The sequence below is a fragment of the Sciurus vulgaris genome (assembly GCF_902686455.1).
Source record: "Sciurus vulgaris genome assembly, chromosome: 10".
NCBI classification, from domain to species: domain Eukaryota; kingdom Metazoa; phylum Chordata; class Mammalia; order Rodentia; family Sciuridae; genus Sciurus; species Sciurus vulgaris.
Window position 1 is genome coordinate 42,851,207 of NC_136470.1, and position 14,218 is coordinate 42,865,424.

The 14,218-nt window shown below is 34.5% G+C and overlaps 2 pseudogenes across 2 annotated transcripts in view; both read right to left on the reverse strand.

Moving 5' to 3' along the window:
• The window catches only part of LOC306670382 (small ribosomal subunit protein bS21m-like), a 35,471-nt pseudogene extending 27,292 nt beyond the window's left edge, over window positions 1–8,179 (reverse strand). Inside the window, exon 1 of the transcript in view lies at window positions 8,087–8,179. The product of the transcript in view is annotated as a small ribosomal subunit protein bS21m-like (transcript). The remainder of the gene's footprint in view (window positions 1–8,086) is intronic.
• LOC306670882 (heterogeneous nuclear ribonucleoprotein K-like) overlaps window positions 1–14,218 on the reverse strand; it is a 378,869-nt pseudogene that overhangs the window by 107,711 nt on the left and 256,940 nt on the right. The gene's annotated exons all lie outside the window — the stretch shown is intronic.

A 14,218-nucleotide genomic window follows, 5' to 3' on the forward strand; every position in this document is an offset into this window, starting at 1 on the left:
CATTGTGAAGCTTTTAGGAACCATCATTCAATTCTCGGTAGTGTGGATTTTATAGATTTTTTTCAAAATATGTTGGCATGTATCAGTGTGACAAATAAAAATCCTCTGTTCACTCAGCCTTCATACAGTATTTAGCCACAATGTGAGCCTGCTCCAAATTTGATGTACTCTTGAGAATAAAATATTTTAACAAACTAAGTTTGTTCTAGATTGGTTCAATCCTAGTCTTTCCTTTCAACAGAAATGAACTCTGAACATATACTTTACAATTTTGTTCGATCTTTATTGAACCAGCAGTAGTAAAATTTGATCTAGGAAGAAGAAAAAAAAAAAGAATTTTTCCCCAGAGTAATGCTGACATTACAACAATTTTATAGAAACACAGACACATTGGTATGTAAGGTCCAGTTTGGTAAAGTTGAGTGAACTCAAAGATGGATGAGTCCTGTCCCCAACTGCACCTTAAAAGTTGTCACTAAACAAAAAACAGATGTGTTGATTTTAGCTCCATTCAAAACATTTATAAATTCTTTATAAATAAAATTTTGTTTCAGTATCCTAAAGAAAACAATAGTGTTTTAGTTAAATCCTACATATTTGTATGATTTACTTTATGTTAACAAGGCTATAGATAAGAAACACATATGAATTTTAAGAAGAGTAATATTAAGTATATGTGAGAAGAGAATTTAAAGGGAAGTTACAGGTCTTAGGATCAGGTCATTTTTTTTCTTAAGTCATAAAACTTTCCCAGCTACATGCCTTTCCCTCATCTTTTGCTCAACACTGTTAAAAAGTGTGGGAAAACAGCTGCCTTCTGTGGTTTTAGAGGATGGAGAATTACTAGCATCTCACAAACTGTGAAGAGATGTGTACTAATGTGTAGGCAGCATCTGGGCTGATTAATCCTCTTTTGGATGGATTCTGCCTCCTTTCAAAGCAAGCTGGAAGAGAAAGTTGAGGCCATGCAGTACATTTCATCAGGCTGTTATATACATATTAACACATCCCACATACAAAAAGTAACCTTTGCCTTTAGGATTGCAAACATGAGCTGTTCCATATTCAGAGGCAATACTTTCCTTCACCTCAAAAAAGTTCATTGTTACTCCAAATAAGGAGATTGTAGAGTAAACCACGTTTATTAAATGCCATATAAAACTGCTCTTTTAAATTTTGGAAACAGCATGATGAAAAGAAAATCAAAACCTCAAAGCACTTTAAAATAGTACCAGCTGGAGGTGTAGCCTATTGATATGGTGTTTGCCTAGCATGCTGGAAGTCCTGGGTTTGATCCCTAGCACTGCAAAAAAGTAAAATAGTACCAAATATCATACTATCATAGTGTTCCCCAAATCTGCCTGTGTGGTACATAGTGGAATGGCATTTACATGTCTATTTATACACCTTCAGCTTCTCCTGTGTGCTTGCAGTCTGGAGGGTAGTATCTTTACTGCTTTATGCATCTTTTACCTATTTGCCAAAGATATGAGGCTACAGCTTGATGGTACAAAGGGAGTAAATATATCAGGATCTCACCCCAGTGACACATGCTTGAGCGGCAAAGTCATTTGTCAAAGGTAAATTTGAATATATGGGACTTTTTAAAATCAGGTCCGTATTTTAAAATCTAATTTTCTTTTTAGATGCGAATGCATCATATGATGGTATTTTCCTCAAAGTGTCCACATAGTCAAAATTCTTGCTGCTTACATATAACATCTCAGCTGGCATAAATTATTTCTGGCAAACTGCTTGCTGTTAAGATTTGGAGAACAACAAATCTTTAAATGAAATCTAAAAGGTGCCCCATGTGTTTTAGGTAAGCGATAGAGTGTTTTAACTGCTGCAACTGCTTTGTCAGGCTCTTGGACATTCCTCCATTTTTTGAGAGTGGCAGGGTATAGGGATCTAGGGTGAGAGAGGAAGGATGGGAAAGAAAAGAACAGAGGAATGAAATTGGACAAATTATTCTATGTGCATGTAAGACTACATCATATTGAAGTCCACATTTGTGTTTAACTAAAATGCACAAATTAAAAATAAATTAATAGAAGAACTACAGTAGAGAAAGAGGATGAGGGAGGGAGAAGGAGATGGATGTGGATAGTACCAGGAATTGAAATAGAGTAAATTATGTTATATGCATTCATGAATATGTCAAAATGAACCCCACAATTATGTAAAATTATAATGAACCAATAAACACACACACACACACATACACACATATGTATAAATAAACTGATCTGGATCCTTTAAGGGATGCAGGGACCCAGTTTATCTCCTAACTTTCAGGAGGAATGAGTGGAGTCATTCTTCATCATCTTTACTTCTTTCTTCTTTTGAGTTCTCATATATCCACTTTGATTCTGCCTCTGGTGTGTATTACTTACCAGCCAAGGTAAAGTGCCACACTACCTTCATTTCTCAATGCCTACCACTCTGAGGTGTGAGAATAGGGTTCTTCTATGAGACTTAGGATAAAATGTAGAACATTGTATCACTAGTGTGGCAAAAAAAAAATCCTGAAAAATTAATATCAGCCATTGTAAAAAATTGAAATCCCTCAAATATTCTCGTCTGCAGAGAATTTTTTACTGGTTAGCTCTATTCAGTCTCTGGAATCCTACCTTCCTCTTTCCTATTCCCTCACGTTATTTTTTTTTAACTTTAAAATCTTTCCTAATTTTTTTATACAAGACATTTTTGTTAAATATTTGCATCACTCTTGGCTTCCCCGGTCACTTCTTGAGAGCTAATGAACCAGAGAAATGAGAGAAGAAAGAACAATTCTTCTATAACCAAAATGGTCTATCAAGATTTGAGGCTAAAAGGGTTTCATTTTCCCCAAATCCTCACCAAAAATTGTCTTTGATCTTTTTGAAAAATGGAAATACCATAGCTCCACCAATCCCACTGTTGGGTATATAAACAAAGAAATGGAAATCACCATGTTGAAGAGATACTTATACTTCCACAATGTTCTTCACAATAGCCAACATTTGGAAAAGACCCTTTCAACAGATTAATGGATTTAAAATGTATGATATATGTTACACGAAGTAATGTTATTCAACCTTAAAAAATAGGAAATTCTTTTATTTGTGACATAGATGAATCTACAGGACTATACACTAAATGAAAAAGTCAGACACAGAGAGATAAATACTGTATGACCTCACATATATGAGTATCTAATATAGTCCAATTCATGGGAATAGAATAGTTACCACAGCCTGTGAGGACTAGGAAAGATGGAGAAAACATAGGCCTTTAGCTACAAAGTTCATGGCTAGATAACAACAAGTTCTTGGGGTCTATTGTACAGCCTGGTGACTATAGTTAATAATAATGTACTGTTTATTTCGAAATAGGTTAAAGAGAGGGTTTTTAATGTTCTCACTTCAAAAAAATGATAAGCATTTGTGATAGGTATGTTAATTAACATGATTTCCTCATTCCACATTATATACATGTATTGAAACATCATGTTTTATACCATAAATATACACAATTATTATTTATCAATTAAACATAAAGTAAAACTTAGGGGAAAAAAAGACTTGGACTGATCCCAAATATAATTCAGATATATATGGCAGCTTAAATAAATGAATGGATTGACTGAATGAATTGGTATTTCCCACTTGTCAAGAAAGACTAAAATTCCACTTTATTTTCTGAATTTCCAGTGTTTAAAAAATTAAAACTAATTTTGAGTTTTTTAAAACACTGGGTAGATCAAATTGCAAACTTTGCAAATTATATCTGGTCTATGGGATATTGTTTCAGAGGCAAAGCTATTTGCATATGTTACATGAATCTTCCTAATGAATGGAGGCAACCTACTGCAATTATTACTCTAATTATATATGACAGTATAGATGGCTAACAGGCTTTAAGACCTCTCTCATAAATATACAATTTTATTCTTCATAGTTACACTATTTATAGACTTCTATTTTTAATCTTCCAAAAGAAAGATGCATTGAATTCTCAGTAAGTATTCTATATAGAATTTCTAATGGAAAATCAATTCAAAAGTAGTATTATAAAGGGAAAATATATTTAGTTTGTTTTTCCATAAATCCTCAGATCTTCCAGGGTCATTTCCATAAGTATCTAAATTAAATAAATCAGGTCCATGTCCCACATTCTAAGGAACATTAAGAATTCCAAGATTGTTCTTGAATCTCCTAGAGAATTACGGTCATTCCCTTGGTCACTTCTTGAAATGCCACTGCCAACAGCTGCTATCTTCTCCCCACAAAAAGCCTCCACCTCAGTATCCCAAGGCCAATACTGCAAGGCCATTTTATGTACTAGACACTCAGCGTTGAGGACTAAATGTGGAAGAGCTCAGTATACCCCAAATAGGAAAGAAGTCCAAAAAGAAAGTGAGACATTATTTTCTTAGGTTTTGTTCTTTCATGAATGCCATCAGACCTTATCTCACAGCATTTTTTGGCTCACTCAAGTGTGTATCTAAGCAGAAAAGTTAGCCATCATTTTTATTCATCCAGTTCCATCCAATTTATTTTTCTATTTCTTTAGATTTTGGTTGTTGTTCATTTGTGTCATATTTGCTTGTTTTTTTTTTTTTTTTAAAGTAAGCCAGTATTAGATTCAACCACTTTTACTTACTGAGTTCCTGACATTGTCCAAATTACTTCTTTGCTGATCAAATACAGATAAAATATCTATTAATAGAACTATCATTGCAAAGATTAGAGGATAAAAATGGATAAAATATCTCAGTGTCCAACACATAGCGGGTACTCAAATCTTTCTCTCACGCTAAACTTTGCATTTCTCTTCAGCCTTCAGCTTTCATTCCTCCTGTCTACATTTTTCCTCAGTCTAAAGTAAAACAATTTCTTTTTGATGAAATTTGGTCACCAATGATGTAAATTCTCTTGTATTTTATTTTCAAACCATATTTTAAAATTGAAAACATACCCTTCTGCTGTCAACAAATGATTCCTTGACTATTTTCTGAGCAAGTCATACCCTCCTGAGCAGGATCCTACAACCAGTCTATGGGTTTCCTGTTTTCCATTCTTCCTTGACCAGCTTTCCTCCAGTTAGATTTTGACATCCTGCAAATTCTTAGTAACCAGTGCTCTTTCTCTAGTTGCCCATTTTCCCTACTGTCCACTTCTAGTTTTTTCATTCCTCCAAATGCTTCACTTCTTCCGAACTCAGCTGCTGACCTTTCTCGCAAGGTGAAAGGTAACTACTTTGGCTAGTTTCTCTTCTCTCCCTTTCACCATTTCTGTCATTAGCATTTAAAACATTAATTCCCTTATATATGATAATCTTGTCGAAGACAAACACATGGGAATGATATTGACAGTCATTTAAGGAATATGTTTTTACCCTGAGAATACTTTAATAATTTTGTTTCCTGTGCCAAATGATGCTATACAAATTCACACAGGGACCAAAATCATTGAAGTTTATTTAAACAACTGAATTTCTTTGGTCATAAATTGAATGCACCAGATTTTTGAACCTCAACAATATGCACCTGCAGATTAAGGAAAAACAATGATGAAATTGTTTACTGTTTCTAAATAATTGAATTCTGAGATGCTGTGTTTGTAAGTAAATGTGAAACAGTTGTTCTTTGGAGTTTTAACAGAAATACAGTACTAATGTTGGAATATTTTGTACACAGAGGAATGTAAGGTTTCTGGTACAGAAACATAAACTAAAAACTATAGACTTAAATATTAAATTATTCCAATAGTCAAATATTAACAAATTTGGCATTGAAGACCACTATGGCATCTCAGATTCATCTTAGATGTCAACAGATCATGAATACTGCATAAGCAAATGACTTTCTTGGAATATTTTCAAGACTGATCATGCACATTTCTATCCTTAGTCCATTACAGATGGGTAAAAGATGTGGAATCCAAATTCACTTGTAGATTTAGGAGGAATTGTTCCTCAGGATTTATGAGGCTTCCTTACACAGAGGACAGTCACCCTACAGTTCCCTGAACTGTTCCTAAGGGGTCTTAGCCTAGAGATCTACAAGGGTTAGAGACGCATTTGCAGAAGTCTGTTCAGGAAAAACAGAATGAAACTTTTTTTTTCAGTTGCTGAAATCCTATATACTTCAATAACCCCATTAAGGAAAACACCTTTTCCTAACTTGTCCATCAGTGAAAGTTAATATTTCTGAAGACAAGCTTTCTCATTATTTACTCTGCTTAGGCTGGGTGAGTCAACTCAGGGTAAAAAAATAATCACCACAATGATTTACATCCATATACATCTCAGAAAACCCAAGTTATTCTTTTAAAGGTATAAAATGTAATCATTTGAATTTGCATGTGAATTAAACAACTACAAAAAAGCAAAGTTATATCATATAATATGATACAGTTAAGAGGGCAGGCCTGGTAAAGATTCCCCAGATATTCTTCTTTTCACCTAAATTTGCACTTCATTTTGTGTGTTATATAAAATTCCAGTTCATTTGCATTAATGAGCATTTTATTTCCATTAGACAAGCCTTTAATAGCTACTCTTCAGAACATATGCACAAGCCAAGTTTGAGACTGCTTAGGACATTGCTTCAATTTATAATGGATAATGGTATAAAAAATATCAGTAGGTTTCGATATACCACAAGTATTTCCATGAAATGAAAATTACAAAAGACATTTAAAACTAACTCAAGTCACCCATTTTAACCAAAGTATCAACACCAGAAAGATTATTTTCATTCTTTGTGGAGCAGATCATAATGGAAAATTGGATTAAAGAGTGAGAAGCATTGATATATGTTTCCTAGATCGAATTATTTTCAAAAATTACTGTTAATTTTATGTTTATCACAAACATCTTTCTTGTCAAATGTGTTTTCCTTATCAACCTTATCAACCTGGAACACCCAAGGGACTAGATATTATGGAAGGTATTAGGTTCCAACATATGAAATCGACACTTTAATAGCTCAAATGATCAAACATTAACAATTCATTTGGCTAAGCCTAGAGTAATGTGTAAAAGTGGTTAGAAAATATAATGAAACAAAGAAGTTATTTTTATTATAAGTTCAAAGATTGATATACTACAGACTGATCAAAATTTATCAGCTATCTCAAGGTCACTAAAAGCTACAAATGCTAAACATGCCTTTATTTAGCAAAAATGAGAAATGAAGAATTATTGTTAAAATAAATGAAGTTTTAGAAACAGCATGGAAACCTTAAAATTTGCCAAAACAAAATTCATACAACTTAGATATTTTAAAATAAAACTTTGTCTTCTTACTGAATTCATCATAATTTTCAAATGCCCATTTCTTTCTTCCAGAATAAAAGAATCTAGATAATAAATGTATTCACTTCCTGTTCATGTAAAAGTCTGTCCTTTTCTAGTCTTCTTTTCTGGAGGTAAACTGAGCCTTGAGGTCTCAGTATCACGATTTTGAGAAAAGAATGTTGATGGTAACTTCACAGATTCATATTTTCAGGCATTCCTTTTTTGTTTGTTTGTTTTGTTTTGTTTAATTGGAGATTGAACCCGGGGTACTTTACCACTGAGCTACACCCTCAGCCCTTGTTTTGCTTTTTTAATTTTTTTTTTTTTTTTTAAATGTTGAGACGCGGTCTTGCTGCATTGCTGAGGCTGACCTCCAAGTTGTCATCCTCCTGCCTCAGACTCCTAAATTGTTGCTCCCTGTTGAGCAACAAGGTCCTATGTATTTCCTTAGGGCCCGCCCAAAGGAGAATACGGGCCAAGCAGCATGATGAGTGTCCACGGCTAAGGAACCACACCAGAGCCAGGAGGTCTGTCAGCGCTCGTGGCAAAGCAGGAACTCCTTTATTGAGGAGGTTACACAGGTTTTATGTAGGATGGGGGCTAGGTGGGCTCTAATTAGCTTAAAGATTAACAAGGCACAAGGGGGATTCACACAGGGGAGAGTTCCATAGGACTACATGGTAAGCACGAGTTGATCACATTCGCAGAACTGCTACTAACCAATCCCTGACAGTAGGGGGTGGAGATAAGCAGGCCAACCAGGGAGTTACACATAACTGGTTGCTGGGTAAGAACATACCTCCCGGGTTTCAGGGGAGGGCGGCAGTGCAAGGAGGTCTGAGTAAACTGTTAGTGAGTCAGGCAGTGCCACGTATGAGGAGGGGGTCGCCATGAGGGTGCAGTCGCCATTATAGGGTGTGTCCCCTATACTAAATCTCTGGGATTACAGGTGTGTGCCACCCCACCCAACTAGACATTCATTCTTGATTATTTCCTCTCTTCTCCCAGTTGAGGAAAAACTACATAACATGCAGGGAAGACCCAGCTTCCTTGTCCTGTCGACTCATTTCTCTCCTCAGCTCCCAGACTATCCCTTCAGAAGCCAGCAAGGGCTGTTACCTCCACAGACTCCCCTAGGGAGGTTTTTTTTTTTTTTTTTTTTTTCCAAATACCAGTGCAGGGATCTAACCCAAGGCCTGGTGCTTGCTATGCAAGTGCTCTGCCACTGAGCTACATCCCCAGCCAAGAAGTTTTTGTTTTACTTAAACATCCTGCATTTATGAAACCAGTGGTCTCCAGGTCACTCAGTTATCCCTAGTGTAAGTGGGCTGAGATATTAGCTATGAGGACATAGCATGGTGGCAAAGAAATTTGACAGAGGTTTTCAAATCTTTTTTCTAGCATGTTAAAATCAGTATAAGTTTGACCAAAAACACGTTTCCATTTATAAGGAAACCTGTTGCCCAGCAAATGATGCTTTTATATTTTTTTGTGTGTGCATTTTTTAAATTTTTATTGTAAACAAATGGGATACATGTTGTTTCTCTGTTTGCACATGGAGTAAAGACATATTTTTGTAATCACAAATTTACATAGGGTAATGTAGTTTGATTCATTCTGTTATTTTTCCCTTCCCCCCACCCCTCCCACCCCTCTTTTCCCTCTACACAGTCCTTCCTTCCTCCATTCTTGCCACCCTCCTTAACCCTAACCCTAAACCTAATCCTAACCCTAACCCTAACACTAATCCCTCCCACCCCCCATTATGTGTCATCATCTGCTTATCAGCTAGATCATTCTTCCCTAGGGAGTTCTTTATCACTTAGTGTGACAACTCCTCAGCCAGCATACCAACTTTAACTCTTTGCTCCTTTCATCTCATACCTGACTCTACCAGGAATCTTTTCAGTTCTTCCACATCTAGCAGAAAAATTAATTGACAAGTGGAGACAGAAAGGATTTATCTCTGGACCTTTTCTGGCTGTACACTGTGGACATTTTTCTTTATTGCAATAATCCCATGTTGGCATAGGATGTTTCACAACCGTGGATTTTCCCATAGCTCCAGACAGGATCCTACTGGGTGATTGATTGGTGGTGGTAGTACAGACTGACAAGGAAGCAATTTCCACACTAGTGACTCAATTCTATTTTTCTTCTCTCAAATCCCCTCTAACCTCCTAATCTAAGCCCAGAAATGCTCTTATCCACTTTTCATGTGGAAGTAAAACTACGTATATGTATATTATATATATATATATATATGCTTTTCATGCTTTCCTCTTCTGTTCATTGATTTATGACATAAATATACACGTATTCAGAAGTTTCCAAATTTTGCTCTTTAAATTCAGAGCCAAGTTGAACCATTTCTTCTCTTCACTTTCATGCTATTATAATCTAAACTATTCAGGTACTCAAATAACTGCATTCTTAAGACAGATTCACTCTTCATTATAATGAACGCCACTGATTCAGATAATAGGCATAAATAACATTATTAATACTATAATTATTTCCATAGTATTCTCATTTATATGTTTGCTTTTGTATGTTCTTATAATAACCTCAAATTTGTCAAGAGTAAAAGTAACATATGTTGAATGTTACTCAGCAACATGGTTTATGATTTATCTCATGATGCTCATAGCAACACTATGCATATAAAGAACTGCCCCATTTCACTGATGAAAAGACTGAGGTTCTGCAATGACTTATGTAGTTATTCAAACTTACCTCACATTAATTGCAGGAGCCAGAATCTAATCTGGATCTTCTTTTCCCTTTCTTCTGTAGCAAATAATTTATATATAATGTTTTAAACCTATATATGTCTACATCATATCATTTAAAATGTTTTAAACTATTAGGTAAAGAGGTAATACTCTGAAATGGCATAATTATGTTTCTAAACTCCAAACCGTTTAACTAACACACATGTATATTGAAAAGAAACATAAAGCCTCAAATAGCTTTTTCATCACAGGATACAATTCATGGCTTCCTGCCATTTGATAATGAAAGGTAAGTTTTCTGCTGTATAACTGGCATTGAGTATAATAACTCATTTTCAAAAACCAATTTATACCAAACCATTCAATATAAACATGATTGAATTCCTGTATTTCTCATTTGTCCTTTGGCAGCATAATTTGTGTGAGACTCAAGGATGATAGAGTGGGAACTGATGGTAGCTATTTCTTTAAGATATGTGGAAAAGACCAAGGGTATTGAAAGCATGTGCCAGTTAAAATCATTCATTTTGTATTACATTCCTGGTTGGTAGTGACAGAAATCCCTATGATAACTATTTGTTAGGATTAATTGAGTCTTACCAGAAAATTATTCTTCATCAAAAAATTGTATTTTTAAAAATGTATGGCTTTTTGATTTTAGTTTGTTGACTTTTTTTTTTTTTTTGCTTTGTTTGAGATATATTTATTTATTTATTTCTATTTTTTTCCAATAGCCATTTGAAAACATGGTGGCCAAAGATAGCAGACAACTTTCAAATCCATTTCTTCAAGGTACATGAACATTGGACTACAACTTCCATAACTTTACAACCTATGTTGAAGACACAGTGGAATTTGTAACCTCTGTTTACCAGCACTCGAATAAACACACCAGTTACCTCTACTATTCCAAATAAAAGTTTTGTGAATACAATAATGGTAAGATGTTTGGCAACTCCATTTGCCACACTGAAAATTTCAATTTTTGAGCTTTTAGTATTTTTTGTAACTTCTGAAACTAAAATAGAAAATCATGTGTTTTCCTCTACATTTAAAGTCATATAAAGTGATGGTTCTTTCCAGTAATCTACATTGTGACATTATGTCTCCAACACTCATTGTTAGCATTCCTCGTCATGAAGCAGTTGCATGTGTGGACTTGATGGGAACAGGTGGACCATCAGGGTCATTCCAGATCCTTAATACAATTGTCACAGCAATGCTCCAGCCAATGGTTCTGGCAACCTGTGGTCAATCCAATGGATACATGACATTTCTCAGGCTACTGAAATTAGTGTAAGATTAGCCTAATCATAAAAGCTGGTAATTATGGGTAGAATTCTGGAACTGGATGCCCATTTCCTCCTAATGACGTAATGGGTGGATGTGCCACTCATTTGCCACCCTCAGGGACACTGGAAGATAAAACCGAAGCACACAGTAAGCCAGAGATTGATTAGACTGCCTAGACATGTTGTCTCTGAAACTTTTAAACTGTATAAATAAATTCTTTTATAATCAAATCATTTTGAGATAGATTGGCAAAACAAGATAAAAGTAATCATAACTGACTTTCTCCTTAAATCATAAATAGAGTCAGAACAAACATTTTTGTAGTTGTAGCATTAAGCCTCATTATTTTCACAGTTTAGTTACATTAAAATTATTTGGTGGGTGATTAAGGAAAATATATTTGTATTAATATACTGAAGAGACTAAACACAAAGGATCCTGTATTTAAGTTACGTGCTTGGCTGATTAGCATCTTGTGTCCTTTTTCTCTGTAATCAAAGAATCTTAAGAAGGCAAACAGATCATAAAATCATCTTGGATTAACAATCCAAGGCTTGAATTCCATTCCAATTGTCATTAGCTAATCCGTGATCATTTCTGATGACAAACACACCTCCTAAAATAGCCTCTCCACCTAATTCAACATTTGTTGGTGAGCTTTCTTCACATTCATATTAAAAGGTTGCATACTTCTTTACTAAAATTTCTGTAAATTGTAATGGTTTCATTTTTCCCTTCTGTCCAGATAATCATTTGTCATTTCTGTCACCTTAGGCAAAGCATCTCATGCTTGTTGCCTTTAAAATTCATGCTGTCTCTATTCATGGATATCATTCCATTTTTTTAATCAATCCACTTCAGGCTGCTGTTTTTATAATTTAGTCACTTATGATTGCTGGGATGAAGAAAGGGAATTTGGGTTCTCACAATGGTTTTCTGTACTGGAAAGTTGAAAATTATTAAAACTGTCTCTGACAGAAAAACCTCAAAGTTGTCAGTTGCTTAACAAGATTCCAATTTTTTTTTCTTTGCTGAAAAAATTCTTACTTTGTTGACTACAGCCACATTCCAAGCAAAAAATTGATGTTTTGCTATATCCCTTATATACAGGAGTCATAGAAATGGTCATGAGACACAGTACTAGCCAAAGTGAAATAAATTTTTCAGGGGGACTTCATAAAAGGTATGGATTCAAATAGAAGGTATCTTTTACCCTGGGTTACTTTTCTTGAGCAGAATTTTAAAAGGGATAATCATGTATTTTTGAATTATGAAATATCATCCCTGAATAGCATATCCCTGAACTCCATTGTGTGAAAAATATAAAAGCAATTTGAAGAAAATATTTTCTAATAATATATAAGTAGTGGTAATAAATCCTTGTTATCAAAATGAACCTTTTTTAATGCATAGCAATGTAAAATTGTAAGAAGACTGTGGAGTTACAAGGACTTAGAATACAGAAGGATTCAAAAATTGTACATTTCACTATGTATGTTTTCTGCACCTTCCTAAAAGATCAGCTGGCTATATGTGTGTGGATTTATTTCTGGCTTCTTTCAATCACTCTTGGTGTCAAATTTTATGCCCACATCATACTGTTTGGGGTCCAATAGCTTTGTAATCTTTTTCAAGACTAACATGGTCATTTTTTCTAAAGATTACTAGGCTTGGGATCTTTTATGGTTCCTTGTGAATTTTAGGGTTGCTTTTTCTATTTATATAAAGAACACTATCACTGTTTTGATGGAGATTGCATGAATCTGTAGATTACACGGGGGAGTATGGACATTTTAACAGTGTTAATTCTTCAGATACCTGAACAGGAATATTTTCTTTTTTGTGTGTTCCTCTTCAATTTGTTTCATCAGCATTTGTTACTTTTTCATGGTGGAGATCACTGACCTTGTCTTCCTTGCTTAAATTTATTCCTGTTTTTTTTTTTTTTTTTTTTTTTTTTTTCTTTTTCTTTGTTTGGTACTGGGGACTGAACCCAAGGTCTTAAACACTGCATGCTAAGTATACCTTCTACCATTGGGCTACACCACTATCTTCTTGGTACTTTTTCTTTCTTTAGCAACTAGTATGAAAAGCGCTCCTTTCTTAATTTCTTTATCAGAAATTGTTATATTAAAACTCTGCTGATTTTATATCCTCTAACTTTACTGAGCTCATATATCAGTTCTAAGAGTGTTCTTGGTAAAGTCTTCAGGTTTTTCTACACACAAAATGATATTTACAAACAGGAATAATTTTACTTCCTCCTGTCTTAGTAGACTGCCTTATTGCTCTAAGATTTTTAATACTATGTTGAATAAGAGCAGTGAAAGTGGACATCTGTGTATTGCTCTTGATCTTAAAGAAAACCATTTCAGTTTTACACATTTGCTAGGATGCTGGCTGTGGGCTGGTCATATCATACACATATCCTTTCTTGTGTTGAGGAATGTTCCCTCTAAACCTAGTTGAGGGTTTTTGAAATTTATCAAAAGTTTTTTTTTTTTAATCTATTGAAATGATCATTTTTTTTTTCAATTTTGGTCCTTAATTTGGTTGATATGGCCTATTTATCTATTGGTATATGTTGAAATTTGCTTGCATCCCTGCAATAAATTATACTTGGTCAAGGTGTATAATCTTCTTGATATGCTCTTGGATTCAGTTTGCTACTATTTTGTTGAGAATTTGTGTACCTATTTTCATCAGGGATATTTGTAGTTTTCTTTTTCCTTGTTTCCTTTACTGGTACCCTTGTCTGGTTTTTGTATCAGAGTAATATTGGCTTTTACAATGAATTTTGAGGAATTCTCTCCCTTTAAATTTTTTTTTAAATAGTTTGAGATAAATGATGGTTAACTTTTTAACTTGTGGTAAAATTCAGTAGTGATATTATCCAGTCCTGG